This window comes from Bombina bombina, chromosome 5, assembly GCF_027579735.1.
Source record: "Bombina bombina isolate aBomBom1 chromosome 5, aBomBom1.pri, whole genome shotgun sequence".
NCBI lineage: Eukaryota > Metazoa > Chordata > Amphibia > Anura > Bombinatoridae > Bombina > Bombina bombina.
In genome coordinates this window covers 1,121,460,881-1,121,476,395 of record NC_069503.1, presented here as the reverse complement: position 1 = coordinate 1,121,476,395, position 15,515 = coordinate 1,121,460,881, and positions in this window count along the sequence as shown.

Here is a 15,515-nt window from a genome sequence, read left to right as displayed (position 1 = left end):
TTTGCAAACACTGCTGTCAGAGGGCTATGGACACTTGTGCACTCCTGGGCTCATCTAAGATTACTTTTTAACAATCGATACCAAGAGAACTAAGAAAAATTGATAATACATGTAAATTGGAAAGTTCTTAAAAATTGCATTCTCTTTCTGAATCATGAATGTTTATTTTGACTTGACTGCACTTTTAAGGGCTACATACAAATGTATGACCATTGAACACACAAATAATAATAGAATACTTCCTTGTTTGCTCACACACCAGAAGTCCCCAAAGCAACACAATTTTAGTTTTTACTTTTTTTCTGAGGCTACAAAAGCTTTGGCGCCCATTCTTAATTCTGCTTCTTTCAGGGGCCACAAAAGCCAGCATATGGGGCCACATATGGCCCATGGGCCCCCAACGGGCAATCCCTACCCTAACTCATCATCTGTATTTTTTACATGCCCTTGCCTCCTCTATCTGAGCTGCACTGGGCACAGACCAATATTCACAAACTACAAAATTGCTCAGAACAGCATTTCAAGGTGAAAGTCTAAAAATATGATTGACCCCACACTTGTCACTCAGTTGGTAAATAAATACACAGACAATCTGAGCATGAGATGTAGAAGGTCACAACCAAATGTATTACTAATTTTAGTACTCACTATTCTTTAATCAAACGTTATTAACTTAAAACATTCTTTAACAACTTTAACCCAGATGATTGTTCCCTGTGCAGCATTTCCAAGGAGCTTCTTCCAACAGCTTTATACCAAAAAATACCTCCTTTCTAGGAGGCACCATTTATTATCCTCACTTCAAGTCATCAAAGCATAACCTCCTTAGTTGCAACAACTAGAGAAGGAGATAGGGAGCTTCTTTCCCACTCAACATAAAATGGATGTCCACATCTTCCACTGCCCACAACTTCATCCTCCCTAACTCCTCCTCTTTAACTATTTCAACCATTCACCTATTCTGTACTATTGCCAGGGGGCCAAGGGGAGCATTAAACCCCCAGAATCATGGCTGGCCTCCCCCATGTACCAACTTAATTGTAAGCATTCATGGTTTTTCCTCCCTGAGCTTCACCCAGCCCCACAACACACCCACTGCACACACTGACTAAGCCCATGACATAGCTGATCCCACTCCTCTTATCACTGCCATGCCCTCCACAAAATATAGAGGGGCATCCAAGAAGTACTACCCTACATACTTTATTTTGGTGGTGCCACTGCTCTTGTGGAATAAAAAATCTATCATTTGAGTGCTCCAATTCGATGCAGGGTTACATTTAAAAAAACAAATAAACAAAAAAATGAATTGAAGTTTTAAAAAAACTAAAGCTTGGTCAAAATGAAACTTTCATGATTTAGATAGAGCGTGCAATTTTAAGCAACTTTCTAATTTACTCATATTATCATTTTTTTTTCGTTCTCTTGATATCTTTATTTGAATGTGAGCTTAGGAGCTGGCCCATTTTTGGTTCAGCACCTGAGTAGCACTTGCTGATTGGTGGCTTTATTTAGACACCAATCAGAAAGTGCCACCCAGATGCCGAACCAAAACCGGGCCGGCTCCTATGCTTACATTCTTGATTTTTCAAATAAAGATACCAAGAGAACAAAGAAAATGTGATAATAGGGGGTAGATTTACCATTGTGCGGACCGACATGATCTGCTGTAGCGATCATGTCCGCCGCACATCGATAAATGCCGACAGCATACACTATCGGCATTTATCATTGCACAAGCAGTTCTGGTGAATTGCTTGTGCAATTCCGCCCCCTGCAGATTTGCCGCTAGCAGGGGTTGTCAATCAACCCAATCGTATGTGATCAGGCTGATTGCTGTACGCTGCATCGGAAGTGGCGTATGAGTTAAGAAGCAGCGGTCTTAAACCCACTGCTTCTTAACTCCTGTTTTCGGAGAGCATGAAGGCTGGCGCAGAAACAGAAGCTTTGGGGCCGATAAAGAGCTTCTTAAATTGGCCCCTAAGAGTAAATGAAAGTTTAATTTTGACTAGACTATTCCTTTAATCGCATTGGCATTGCTAGGAAGCATTGCAAACACAAGAGCGCGCTTCCATAGGCTCCAATAAGGGCCTCGTTCTGATGCCGTCCTGGCAGGTAAGTAGAGCAGCGAAGGACTGCAATTTTTAAGATATAGGTATATGAATACATACAGATATATTTATGTGTTAATTTGTGTATATATAATCATATACATATATATTTACATTGCGGTCTATGGAAACACACAGTTCCCATAGACTGCAATGTAAAGGCACTTTTCAGTGCCATTTTTTTCTTCTAACACCCCACTCCCCCCAACTTTAGACCCCAAAAGCTGCCTAGTGCAGTTTTTAATTTTTTTAAAAAAATGCTACACTTTTTTAATTAAAAACTACAATGCCCTCTATTTTGAGGACATTTGGGGCACTTTTAGACAATTAACCAGTAATCTAATCTCTGGTTAATTTTCAGAGTGCTAATTGCTACCACGAGCTTGTGGTAGCAATTACCAGCAACTTATAATGGTTAGTTAATTATTGAGCAACCGCAAACGGGCATATTTGCCCATTTGCGGGAGCTCAATAATTTAGGGCTCCACTTGTAATCTAGCACTTATTTTTTTTTTATATTTCTGATTCTTTAATAAATATCATATATTTTTTCTCCTTTAAGTGCTGTTTCAATCATTTTTAGTTTGTAGTGATATTTAATAAATTATTTAGTTCATTTGGCACAAGAATAATTGGGACAGGGAGTTACTTTGATATTGCCCTATTTGTAAACAGAAGCAATATGCTGTGCTTATTACTTGTATCCAGTGCAGAGGTTTAGACTTTTATACAAAGGAATTGTGTCTCATGGAAAATCCACGCAAGAATTACCAAGTCCCCTGGGAAATTGATGCTGGAGTTGTGCTGAGAAGCAGATTCAAAGACTCAATGGGTGAGCATGACACTAACTCTCTAAAATCATTCTGAGCATATAAAGTGATTGATGAGCCTCTGTGCCTCCAAACTGGAACACTAGTGAAAGACCACTGCATGGCAGTGTGTGAGGCAGACGTATAAGTAGAAACCACAGTGCCCAGGTGCAAGAATCTAAGAAGGGCCCAACACCACCACCCCTACCTTACCCCCCCAAAAGGTGAATTTGATACAAATCTTTTTTTTTTTTACATTTAACACAGAAAAAAAAAATGTGAATCAGATTACATGTCTGCAAATGGAGGTACCCTGTGCCCACAGTCTGTGAGATGGTCTGTGTCATGAGATGCAGGACATATGCAGGACACAGCAAAGATGGCACAACTCTATTTTATTGCAGAGCACAGCAACATACATCTAGTCAGGTTGATTTCACTAACTAACTGCGACACAGACTACCGGACCTAAGCCCCGCCCCCAACTAGTGACTTCACTTCCTGCTCTCATCTAATCTTCCCCTTTTTCAAAGGTGAAGCATACATTTGAATATAACAAATAACAAGGTATACAAACATTTTTTCCGAACAATATATAAACAAATAGGTTCAGAAAATATAAACACATAAATTACATCCTGACTTGGACATCGGGGTAGACTACCCTAGTCCACAGTGACCATGGGATTATTCTGCCCATACTTCCGGTCACTGTTCTAGCTAAAGTCAGTCCCTATATCGGGCTGGAAGTCTCACCACTCTTCCACTTGATGTAACTCTGCATGAACTGTCCTCTGATACAGAAGATGGTGAATTAGAATCCGCTGGAGGCAAAGATATATCCCCACTGTGATCTTGCTGAGGGGAAGGCACCTCTCTTAGAACAGGAGATCCCACCGGCGGTGGTGCAGAGGCGTCCAGTTCCAGACTCTCAGGTACAGGCTGAAGATGTCTTCGGTTACGGCGTGTAACCGTCCCTCCCTCAGTAAGGACTGTATAAGACCTTGGTTCTGGAGAGCGGCCAACTACCGTAGCAGGCGTCTTCCATTTCTTCTCATCATCCAGTTTAATTCTGACAGTTTGCCCCGCATTCAGTTCCTGTAAGGGCCTGACAGAATGTCTCCTGTCGTTGAAGAAACGATAACCCTTTTTGGCCTCTTCATCCCTCCTAAGGACTTCGTCCCGAGGAACAGGGTCAGGCGGCTTGAAGACACCCACTGAGGGTAAAGCGGTGCGAATCTGGCGTCCTAGCATCAGCTGTGCCGGGCTAAACCCGGTAGCTTGAATGGGCGTCGCCCTGTATGACAAGAGGGCCAGGTACGGCTCAGATTGCTTTAGAATGAATTTTGTTGTTTGAACTGCCCTTTCAGCCATTCTGTTGGCCTGCGGATAATGTGGACTTGACGTGGAATGTACAAAGTCGTATTCCCTGCTGAAAGCACTGAACTCTGTAGAAGCGAACTGCATACCAATATCACTCACCAGCTCCATTGGAATGCCCCACCGGGCGAACAAGCTCTTCAGGCGAATGATAACGGCTTGACTTGTGATATCATTCAGGGGTGCAATTTCCAAATACCTGGAATAGTAGTCGATCACAACAAGGAATTTTTTCCTGTGCAGTTCACACAAATCAGCAGCTATATTCTGCCACGGCCCCGCAGGCAGCGGAGTAGAAATCAAGGGCTCCCTTCTCTGAGTAGGCTGGCGTTCCCAGCAAAAGGCACAATTAGACACGTGATTTGCAATGTCGGAGCTGATCCCAGGCCACCACACAGCTGTAGCTGCCCTTTCTCTGCACTTTGTAATGCCTAAGTGGCCATCGTGAATCCTGTTTAACATCTCCTTCCTCATGCTGACAGGAATTACAATGCGGTTTTGGAACAGCACCAACCCCTCCAGCTCCGTGAGCTGCGACCTCTCTGGCTGGTAAGCACTTAAAGACATCCAGGCTGCCCGGCTCTCGGGCCAGCCTTCTTTTATGTACTTTATAACCTCTTGCAGATCTGTGTCCAAATATGTCTCTTTCTTTATTTCCTCCAGTTTCCTTGAAGAAATGGACTTAGAGGCCAGAACTGAATCAACATACACTTTCACATCAGATTCTGTGGAGGATTCTTCAGCAGCAGCCAGCGGGAGCCTGGATAGTGTATCCGCCACAACCAGTTGTTTCCCCGCCACATGCACTGCCTGAACATTGAACCTGAGCAGTCTCATTAAAAGTCTCTGGCATCTCAAGGGTGTTTTGTCAATGTCATAGGAGTTGATTAGAGGGACTAGCGGTTTGTGGTCAGTTTCCAGACTAAATTTCTCCAAACCTACTAGATAACGCTGAAAGCACTCACAGGCCCAAACTGCAGCCAGGCACTCTTTCTCAATTTGAGCATATTTTGACTCTGCAGCCGTCAGTGTGCGGGAACAGTAGGCGATGGGCTGTAGTTTCTTTTCATTTAGCTGCAGGAGTGCAGCCCCCAACCCATAACTGCTTGCATCGGCACTAACCACAGTCTTTTTTGAAGGGTCGTAGAACCCCAGCACTGGGGCAGACCCCAGCAGGGACTTGGCCTGCAGAAAAGCTTTTTCTTGTGAAGGTCCCCAGACCCAGGCAACGTCTTTCTTAAGCAACTCTGTGATGGGGTGTAAAACTGTTGATAAATCTGGAAGAAACTTGCCCACGTAATTTACAAGGCCCAATATCTGTCTCAGCTCATGTACATCAGAAGGACTTTTCATCTGTTCAATAGCACGAATTTTCTCGGGGTCTGGCTTGATGCCATCCCCGTTGATGATATTCCCAAAGTAACATAATTCAGTTTTCCTAAAATGACATTTTTTTAATTCAGCTTCAGTCCAGACTCTTTGATAGCCTGTAATACACAACTTAAACGCTGATCATGCTCCTCCACTGTAGACCCATACACTAGAATGTCGTCCATGACGACCGCTGTGCCCACGTTGTCACTCAGGAGAGAACTCATTTCCCTTTGAAAGATTTCAGGAGCGGAGGATATCCCAAAGGGGAGTCTGCAGAAGCAGAACCGACCTACCGGTGTGATAAAGGTAGTCAGTTTGCGGCAGGGATCCAGGGGGATCTGCCAAAAGCCAAAAATGTGAATCAGATTACACGTCTGCAAATGGAGGTACCCTGTGCCCACAGTCTGTGAGATGGTCTGTGTCATGAGATGCAGGACATATGCAGGACACAGCAAAGATGGCACAACTCTATTTTATTTCAGAGCACAGCAACATACATCTAGTCAGGTTGATTTCACTAACTAACTGCGACACAGACTACCGGACCTAAGCCCCGCCCCCAACTAGTGACTTCACTTCCTGCTCTCATCACAGTCTGACCCCCCTATTACTGTATATAGTGACACTGTTTAACCCACCAGTACTGTATATAATGAGCAAGTGACACAGTCTGTAATCTGCCGGTGAGATGGCTGGCCTGACCCTACCCGACCCAGTACTTTATAAAGTGACCACAGTAGTCAGTGATATGGTCCAGCCTCCCGTACTATATATAGTGGTACTGTATAGTGACACTGTTTACCCCCGCCCCCCATGCTGTAGTAAAGATCTGTAATTTGCTGGTTCCACAAACTTACACACACACACATACATTCATAAATACACACACAGTCACATACATACATACACACACACACACATAAACACCAATGGGTAAAACAGAAACACTAACCCCTGTAGTCAGAGACACTAGTGAAGCATCATGTCACACTCACATGATATCAGTGCAGGCAGTGGCAGGTCAACATTTTTTTTTTTAAGCTGGGCCCCCATCCTCAGGGGCCCAGTCGCAGTTGCGCCCTCTGCACTCCCTGCAGTTCCGCCCCTGGTGTGAGGACTAGTAAGTGACACCTTATGAGTCTTTATATTTTTTCTGCACTTTAACCCAACAGTTGTTTGTGGACATTTATTATGGATTTATACTGTATATATTTCTAGTGTTTTCATCATTCAGACTGTGTTTCTGAAGCGTATAGACTGATATTTATCTCCCATGGATTATTAATGATGATGTATGTTGCCTTTTTTCATCTTCTAACTTTTAAATACAGCCTTAATTTTTTTTTTTTTTGGAATGTTGCCTTGAAAAATTTGTTTGGTTCAAAAAGTTTGTTTTTCAAACATTCAGTTCAACCAAATTTCAACAATGCAGGAATTTGGTTTGGATGAATACTTGATTCAGATTTGTAACCGTTCTTTTCAAAGAGGCTAGATAATGTAGACAATTAGTTTTAATATAAATCTTATGTTATCGAATTTAAACAAATAAAATTACCTATTTTTCAATGTTAAACAAACAAAAAGCTCCTGTACGACTGAAATCCATCATTTAGTTCCTGTCCATAACATCAGTCATTAATGCTATGAAATTATTGGACAGGTTACAATGGACAAATCAATGTTCAGACACCCTGTACATCATTACAAAAAGAAGCTTATTAACCAAACAGCAAAACTCCTCCACCCGCAGTCCTGCACCTTTTTTGGGGCCAAAGGCACAAATGAATGCACAAATCAATTTTGTCAAATAATCATTAATTTTCTTCTGTTTTGTCCAATGATGTATTCGGCTGTCCATGTATCAGATGACTCAACAAATATGCAAAATTCAGATGAATTTGAATTCAGCCAAACCTGAATGCAGATCTTTTTTGCATTGTATGTCAACTTGTCAATCTCTATGGACAACACAAGTTCACAAGTTGCGAATGGAATAAAACATTTTTCAAATACATTGTTCTCTCAGACATAGTGCATAACACTAAACAAAAGCCAGTGATTTTTCAAATTGTAATTATTAGGTATATATTTTTTTAAAAAAATAGTATATAGCAATAATTTCTACTAGATTTAAAACAAAACAAATTAAAGCATATTTTCCTAGTTAAAAAAGCACCCTATGTTACAATATATATATATTATTGTGGAATACAACTGCAGTGGCACACAGTCAGAATTGTATATAGTTTTATGCATGACAACTTATCTTTATTTGTCCATAATTACTTCAGAGAAACCATCAACAGATGTTATCATACATTGTATCCTTGATTTATATAATACAACATCATGAATATTCATGAGGGATTAGTCATTAGTACAGCATTTCATTTTCATGAATTTAGAAAGAAGTCCCCAGAAAGACATATTTATGTAGCTAAGATTTTCAGTGCACCATGTTGTCTTTTCATTTAAATCAATTTAAAGAGAGCGGCAGCTTATCTGACATGATTTCTGCAGCGCACATCACTAAGTAACACTTGACTGTGTTAATATATCTTTTTTAGCACTCTTGGGAATGACTCTGATACAGGGGACACAATTTACTGTGTGACAACACAAGATGTTATGGTGATACTAAAAGTCAGGAACACAATAAAATAAAGAGACAACACCACCCTCAGTATCCAGCTCTGCCTCCCACAACAACTCCAAGTTGGCAAAAGAGCTCAATCAGAAATTTTCCATGGTGCATTCAGGAGTATTGAGGTTTTATAGTAGTATCTAACAGGTTAAATTTATTGAGGACAGTTTTCACACATAGGGCTCCATTTATTAAGTAGCGGATGCTGCTTCAAAGGTCCAAGCCTGAAACAAAAGTTTAGAAACAGCAGTTGTAAGACCGCTGCTCCTTAATCTCTCCGCCACCTAAAAGGTGACAAATTGAATTCATCCCCTGATCCGATCCGGAAGATTGACAGCCCCTGCTAGTGGCTGATTGGCCACCAGTGAGCAAGGAGTTGCATTGCACAAGCATTTCTGGTGAAATGTTTGTGCAATGATAAATGCGGACAGTGTATGCTGTTCGCATTTAGCGATGTCCAGCTATAGCAAATCATGTCCGCTCGACAATTGATAAATCAACCCCATAGAATCACTTAGAGCAATAGAGGTAGCTGTTTTAGTTTATTGATAAACCTATACAATAGGTTAGACTCCCAGTTGCTCATTAGACTGTTGAGGGGTGATCATGTTAAAAATTATTTGAGGATTGCTTAATCTCATTTATAGTATTTTGTTAGTTATGTAGTTTTGTTAAGTGCCCCAATACATGATATCTCACACAGCAAATGAGAACGGTTAACAATGTGGACAATCAATAGTAACAGTCAACATACTTAGGAAATATATGCTTGTAAATGTGTTATGTAATTGTGTTATTTAGCCTTTAACACTGTTACGGTGTTCTATTCCGTCCTAATTGCACTGGACTTTAGTGCCGTCAGGACAGAATAGAACGTCCTAACGGTTTCTACCTCCTATGGCCCCTCCGTTGTCTCTTCCATGATAGATCCGGTTGGGGGACATGCCTAGCACCTTAGGCACTCCCCCAGGATCCAATCAGCATGCAGGGGGTGTAACGATTGTCCCCTGCAACACTGTTACAGCCAATGAGTGGAATCATTAGCTGTTACAAGTGTATCCGCTTCCTCTCTTCCCTCACTGTGATCTGAGGGAGAAGGAAGGCAGCGTTGTTGTGTGCTGCATACAAGACAGACAGAAAAAAAAAAAATATATATATATATATATATATATATATATACAAGTAAAAATATATTTTTGTGCTGCTGATCACAGAGCTGCTACTGTGATCAGCCTAATATAACTGTGGTTCACCTCTTAGGGCTTTGATCAGTGCTGGTTGGTGGGAATAGGTGGGTGGTAATTGGGTTGGTTTAGTGGGATTTTGGGGGAGGTGAAGTGGGAATTGGTGGTGGTGAAGTGGTAATTGGTAAAGAAAAAAATCCCTTATGGCACGCTATTCAGCAGAAGAGGCTTATGCCATTCTTGCCAAAGATTCAGGGAGTGAAACCCTCTCTGCTCTGTCTGACAGTGCAACCCTTACGGCAACAGATATAGAGCCCCTGAGTGATTCATCTAATGCTGGTGCTCCCTGCCCGCCACCTAAAAGGAGGCGTCGCACAAATGACCAAAATTGGCTACCCCCAAATTTAACTGCCCCAGAAATGCCCGACTCCTGGCATCACAATGGATGTTTCAGTATGTGAGCCAATAAACTATCTCTCCCTGATTCTGACGGATACCATGTTTGAGCATATAGTTGCTTAAACAAATTTATATGCCAGCGAGTATCTGTCCAAAAATCCACAATCTCAGTATGTCAGAAAAAATACCTGGCACCCCACTGACATACCTGACATTAAAAAGTTTTGGGCCCTGACATTAGAAATGGGGATTGTGAAGAAACCCAGCATATGTTCATACTGGAGTCAGAACCCAATCCTGGCTACCCCTCTATTTCCAGGGTTTATGAAGAGGGACAGCTATGAACGGTTGCTGCGGTTTCTCCATTTTAATGATAATGACCAATGCCTCCCCATAAATGACCCCCTGCATGACAGGTTATATAAAATAAGGCCCCGGATAAACCACCTGTCCCAAACATTTAAAGAAGTTTACATCCCTGAGCAGGACATTTGCATAGATGAGTCTGTCATGAAAGGGGAGATTGCTTTTCAATCAATATATACCATCCAAGAGGTTCCACTATGTGGTAAAAATGTATAAACTCTGTGAATGCAGTACTGGGTACACCTGGGCATTTTGCATCCACCAGGGTAAAGATAGCCACTTGGATCCACCTGGCTGCACAGAGTCAGTTGGCACAAGTGGGAAAATTGTTTGGGATCTCCTACTACCCCTGGTAAATAAAGGGTACTACTTTTTACACCAGTAGAGCTATTCAAATTTTTATTTTATTTTGAAACCGTGACCTGTGGCACAATGAGAAAAAAATCACACAGGTTTCCCCCAAAAACTGACACATGGAAAAAAAAGTAGGGGCACAACGTCAGCTTTACGCCACATTGAGCTACTGGCCCTTCGGTACACTGATAAAAAAGATGTGTACATGCTCTCCACAATGCACAATGAAGCTACAGTGCCAGTGTCTGTGAAGGGAAGATCTGCACAGATTCTAAAGCCAAAGTGCATTGTGGAGTACAACAAAAACATGGAGGGGGTAGATTTAGCTGACTGGTGCCTGCAGCCATATCTAATTCAAGGAAAAACAAGAACTTGGTACAAAAAAGTAGATTTTTATATTATGCAGATCACAGGGTATAATGCATATGTGCTCTACAAAAAATCAGGCACAGGGAAACATTTTTGGAATTTTTGTTTATTTAACCAGACCCCTAATCCTCCCACTGTTCAATCTGAAAATGTCCAGCGACTCTACGGCAGGCATTTTCAAACTAGGATCCCCCCACTGCCTGCAAAAGAACACCCCAGAAAAAATGCAGAGTCTGCTATAAAAAATGAGTGAAGAAGGATTCTAGTTACCATTGCCCTGACTGCCCCTCTCTACCTGGCCTCTGTATAACTAATTACTTTTGAATATATCACACAGAGTTAAACTTTTAATTTGAAAGCAATATGTATGTGTTCCTATTTTATTTTATTTTATTATTCTGTATTCCTGACTTCATAAATCCCCTGACCTTGTCCTGTCCCTTTATATGTTAAGCCCATCCACTCTAAGGCCATGATAAGTTAAACAAAACAACTAAAATACCCCTTTTAGAATATCCTGAGTTACCAAGTGGTATGTCATGAGGGGGGGGGGGGTAAATTTCATTCCTGGGCTGCCATACTGTCTCAAAGGCAAAGTCCAGAAAATCAATGTGCCAAATTTCCATGTAAATGGGCAGACCCTATATTGGGCCCTGTAACTTCCTGAAACCCCATAAAACCTTTGGGGGGTATTGTTGTACTCATGGGACATTACTGAACACAAATATGGGTGTATTATAGCAGTAAAACATATAAGGATGATGATCCAAATAGAAAAAGATTGTGTGAAAAAAGCAAATAAAAATATATGACCACTAAATTTGACCAGGTGTTGTGACTAAGTGCCTACAAAAAAAGACTAAACATAGTCCTTTTTCAATACCCTGGGTTGTCTACTTTTGCAAATGATATGCCATGATGGGGTAATTTTCATTCATGGGCTGTGATACTGTCTCAAAGGTAACATAGGTCCAGAAAATCAATGTGCCAAATCTCCATGCAAATTGGCAGACCCTATAAAACCTGTGCATAGGGGTTATTGTTGTACTCATGGGGCATCACTTAACACAAATATGGGTGTATTGTAGCAGTAAAACATAGAAGGATGATATAAACAGCAAAAAGGCAGTGCTTTTGTGATAAACTTGAAATAAAATATGAGCATTACATTTGGCCAGATGTTGGGACTAAATTTCTACAAAAAAAAGACTAAACATAGTCCTTTTTGAATACCCTGGGTTGTCTACTTTTGCAAAGGGTATGCCATGATGGGGTATTTATAATTTATGGGCTGCTATAATGTCTCAAATAGGTCAAATAGGTCATAGGCCCAGAAAAATAATGTGCCAAATTTCCATGTAAATGGGGAGATCCCATATTTGGCCCTGTAACTTCTGTAACCCCAATAAAACCTGTACATGGGGGGTACTGTTGCACTCGTAGGACATTGAAAAACTCAAATATGTGTGTTTTATAGCAGCAAAACATAAAAGGTTGATGACAGAAACAGCCAAAGTGCAGTGTTTGTGTAAAAAAACACATACAAAAAATATGACCTCTACATTTGGCCAGGTATTGTGCCTAAGGGGCTTCACACAAAGACATGACATGGCCCTTTTGGAATACCCTGGGGTGTCTAATTTTGTAAATGGTATGTCATGATGAGGTAATATTCATTCCTGGACTGCTATAATGACTCAAAGAGGACATAGGCCCAGAAAATCAAGGTGCCAAATACTGAAATGGGCAGACCCAATATTTGGCCCTGTAACTACTGAAAACCCCATAAAACCTGTACATGGGGGGTACTGTTGTACTCGTAGAATATTGTCAAACACAAATATGTGTGTTTTATAGCAGCAAAACATAAAAGGTTGATGACAGAAACAGCCAAAATGCAGTGTTAGTGTAAAAAACGCTTACAAAAAATATGACCACTAAATATGGCCAGGTGTGTGCCTAAGGGGCTTCACAAAAAGACATGACATGGCCCGTTTGTAATACCCTGGGGTGTCTACTTTTGCAAATGGTATGCCATAATGGGGTAATTTGTATTCCTGGGCTGCTATAATGTCTCAAAGTGGACATAGGCCCAGAAAATCTAGGTGCCAAATTTCCACGCATGAAGACTGTAATGGGTAGACCCCATTTTTGGCCCTGTAACTTCTGTAAACCCTATAAAACCTGTACATGGGGGGTACTGTTGTACTCATAGGACATTTACAAACACAAATATGTGTGTTTTATAGCAGGAAAACATAAAAGGTTGATGACAGAGACAGCCAACGTGCAGTGTTTGTGTAAAAAATGCATAGAACAAAAATGACCACTACATTTGGCCAGGTGTTGTGCCTAAGAGGCTTCACAAAAAGACGTAACATGGCCCTTTTGGAATACCCTGGGGTGTCTACTTTTGTAAATGGTATGCCATGATGGGCTAATTTTCATTCCTGGGCTTTTATAATGTATGAAAGGCGACTTAAGCCCAGAAAATAAATATGCCAAATTTCTATGTAAATGGGTTGGTCCTATGTTGAGCCCTGTAAATTCCAGAAATGTCAGAAAATCTGTACATGGGGGGTATCGTTATACTCATGGGACATCGCTGAACACAAATATGGGTGTTGTATTGCATTAATATATATCAGGATGATGATATTCACAATAACATTGTCTGGCAAATATTGGACAATTGCCTATGCCATGAAAGGGTTAATTGTGTTATGTAATTGTGTTATGCAATTGGAAAACCTTTGTGTTTCAGTCTTGCACAAGCCTGAAACCCTCAGACCTCAAAGCTGTATCCACAGGTTCATAAATGGGGCCATTGTTGTGTTATTCTCAGGAACCACAGATGATGTAATGTAGTTTTGGGGCACTTGGATTCACATGAGCGAGCTTGCAGCTCGTAGTTAAGAAGCAGCGGTCTTAAAGGGACATGAAACACTTTTTTTTTTCATGATTCAGATAGAGAATACAATTTTAAAAAAGGTTCCAGTTTACTTTTATTATCATATTTGCTTTGTTCTCATGTTATTCTTTCTTAAAGAAATATCTAGATAGGTATCGTGCACATGCCTGAAGCACTACATGATGGTAAATAGTGCAGCCATCTAGTGCTCTTGCTAATACATAACATTGTTGCAACACTGCTGCCATATAACTCTGCAGACACGTGCACACTGCTGAGCTAACCTTCCTGCTTTTTAACAAATAATAACAAGAAAACTGTGGCAACCCCAGTGTTAGGCTAAATAGGCGGCTGCCTAAGGCCTTGCATAAGCAGACTTTTTATTACATTTCTTTAGATACTTATTGCCTGCACGCTGGATTCTGTTGTGATAGGAGAGAGGAGGTGCACAGAGCAGGGCGGTCATGCAGCCTGTCGGAGCTGCTCAGTTGCTATTTATGGCTAGACTTATCAAAGCTGAGGCATACAGGGGCACGTATACGCGCCCCTGTATGCCTCAGCTCGCCTGTGGCGGGGCAAAATTACCCGCAGGTAATCAACATTGCACACAAGCGCAATTTTGCACTCGCGTGCAATCCCGCCCCCTGCCCGTGCAAGCCAATCATGAGCAGGCAGGAGCTGTCAATCTCCTCGGTCAGACTCGACCGCGGAGATTGAATTCCGCCACCTTAGAGGTGGCGAAAAGGTTAAGGAAGCGGCGGTCTGGTGACCGCTGCTTGATAAATTACGGCGAGCAAGTTCTTGTGAGAACTTGCAGCTATAGGGCTTTGGTAAATCGAGCCCTAAGTTTATGGCTCTGCTGAGCAGTGAATCACAAAGCAGCAAAAAGACAAACTCTCCTGTTTTTTATATGTGCATATATGTATGAGTGATTGACAAAACCAATTTGTTTATTGAAAGAAACAACGCCCATTTGAACATAATTCGACTGGACAGAATGTTTAAACAAAATCTGAAATCAATATTTAAGACATAATTTTTTTTCACCTGTGCACGTCTACAACATAAAATTTAGCTGAAGAAAAAGTTACCTAAAAAATGAAATATGAAGAAAGCTAGGGTACAGGTGGATTATCTTACCTTCTATACCTATTACTTCTTTCATTTTAAAGGGATACTAAACCCAGTTTTTTTCTTTAATGATTTAGATAGAACATACAATTTTAAGCAAACTTCTAATTTACTCCTACTATTAATTTTTGTTCAATCTCTTGGTATCTTTATTTAAAAAGCAGAAATGTAAAGCTTAGGGGGAAGCCAATTTTAGGTTCAGTACCCTGGATAGCGCTTGCCTATTGGTGGTGGTGGATACATTTAACAAACCAATAAGCAAGCATAACCCAGGTTCTCAACCTAAATTGGGCCGGGTCTTAAGCTTTACATTCCTGCTTTTTAAATAAAGATAGCAAGAGAATGAAGAAAAATTGATAATAGGAGTAAATTATAAAGTTGCTTAAAATTGCTGCTCTATATGAATCATTAAACAACAAATTTGGGTTTAATGTCCCTTATTCCATTTCTCTTTCCTTTTGCCCCTCTCCTGACACAGCTGAA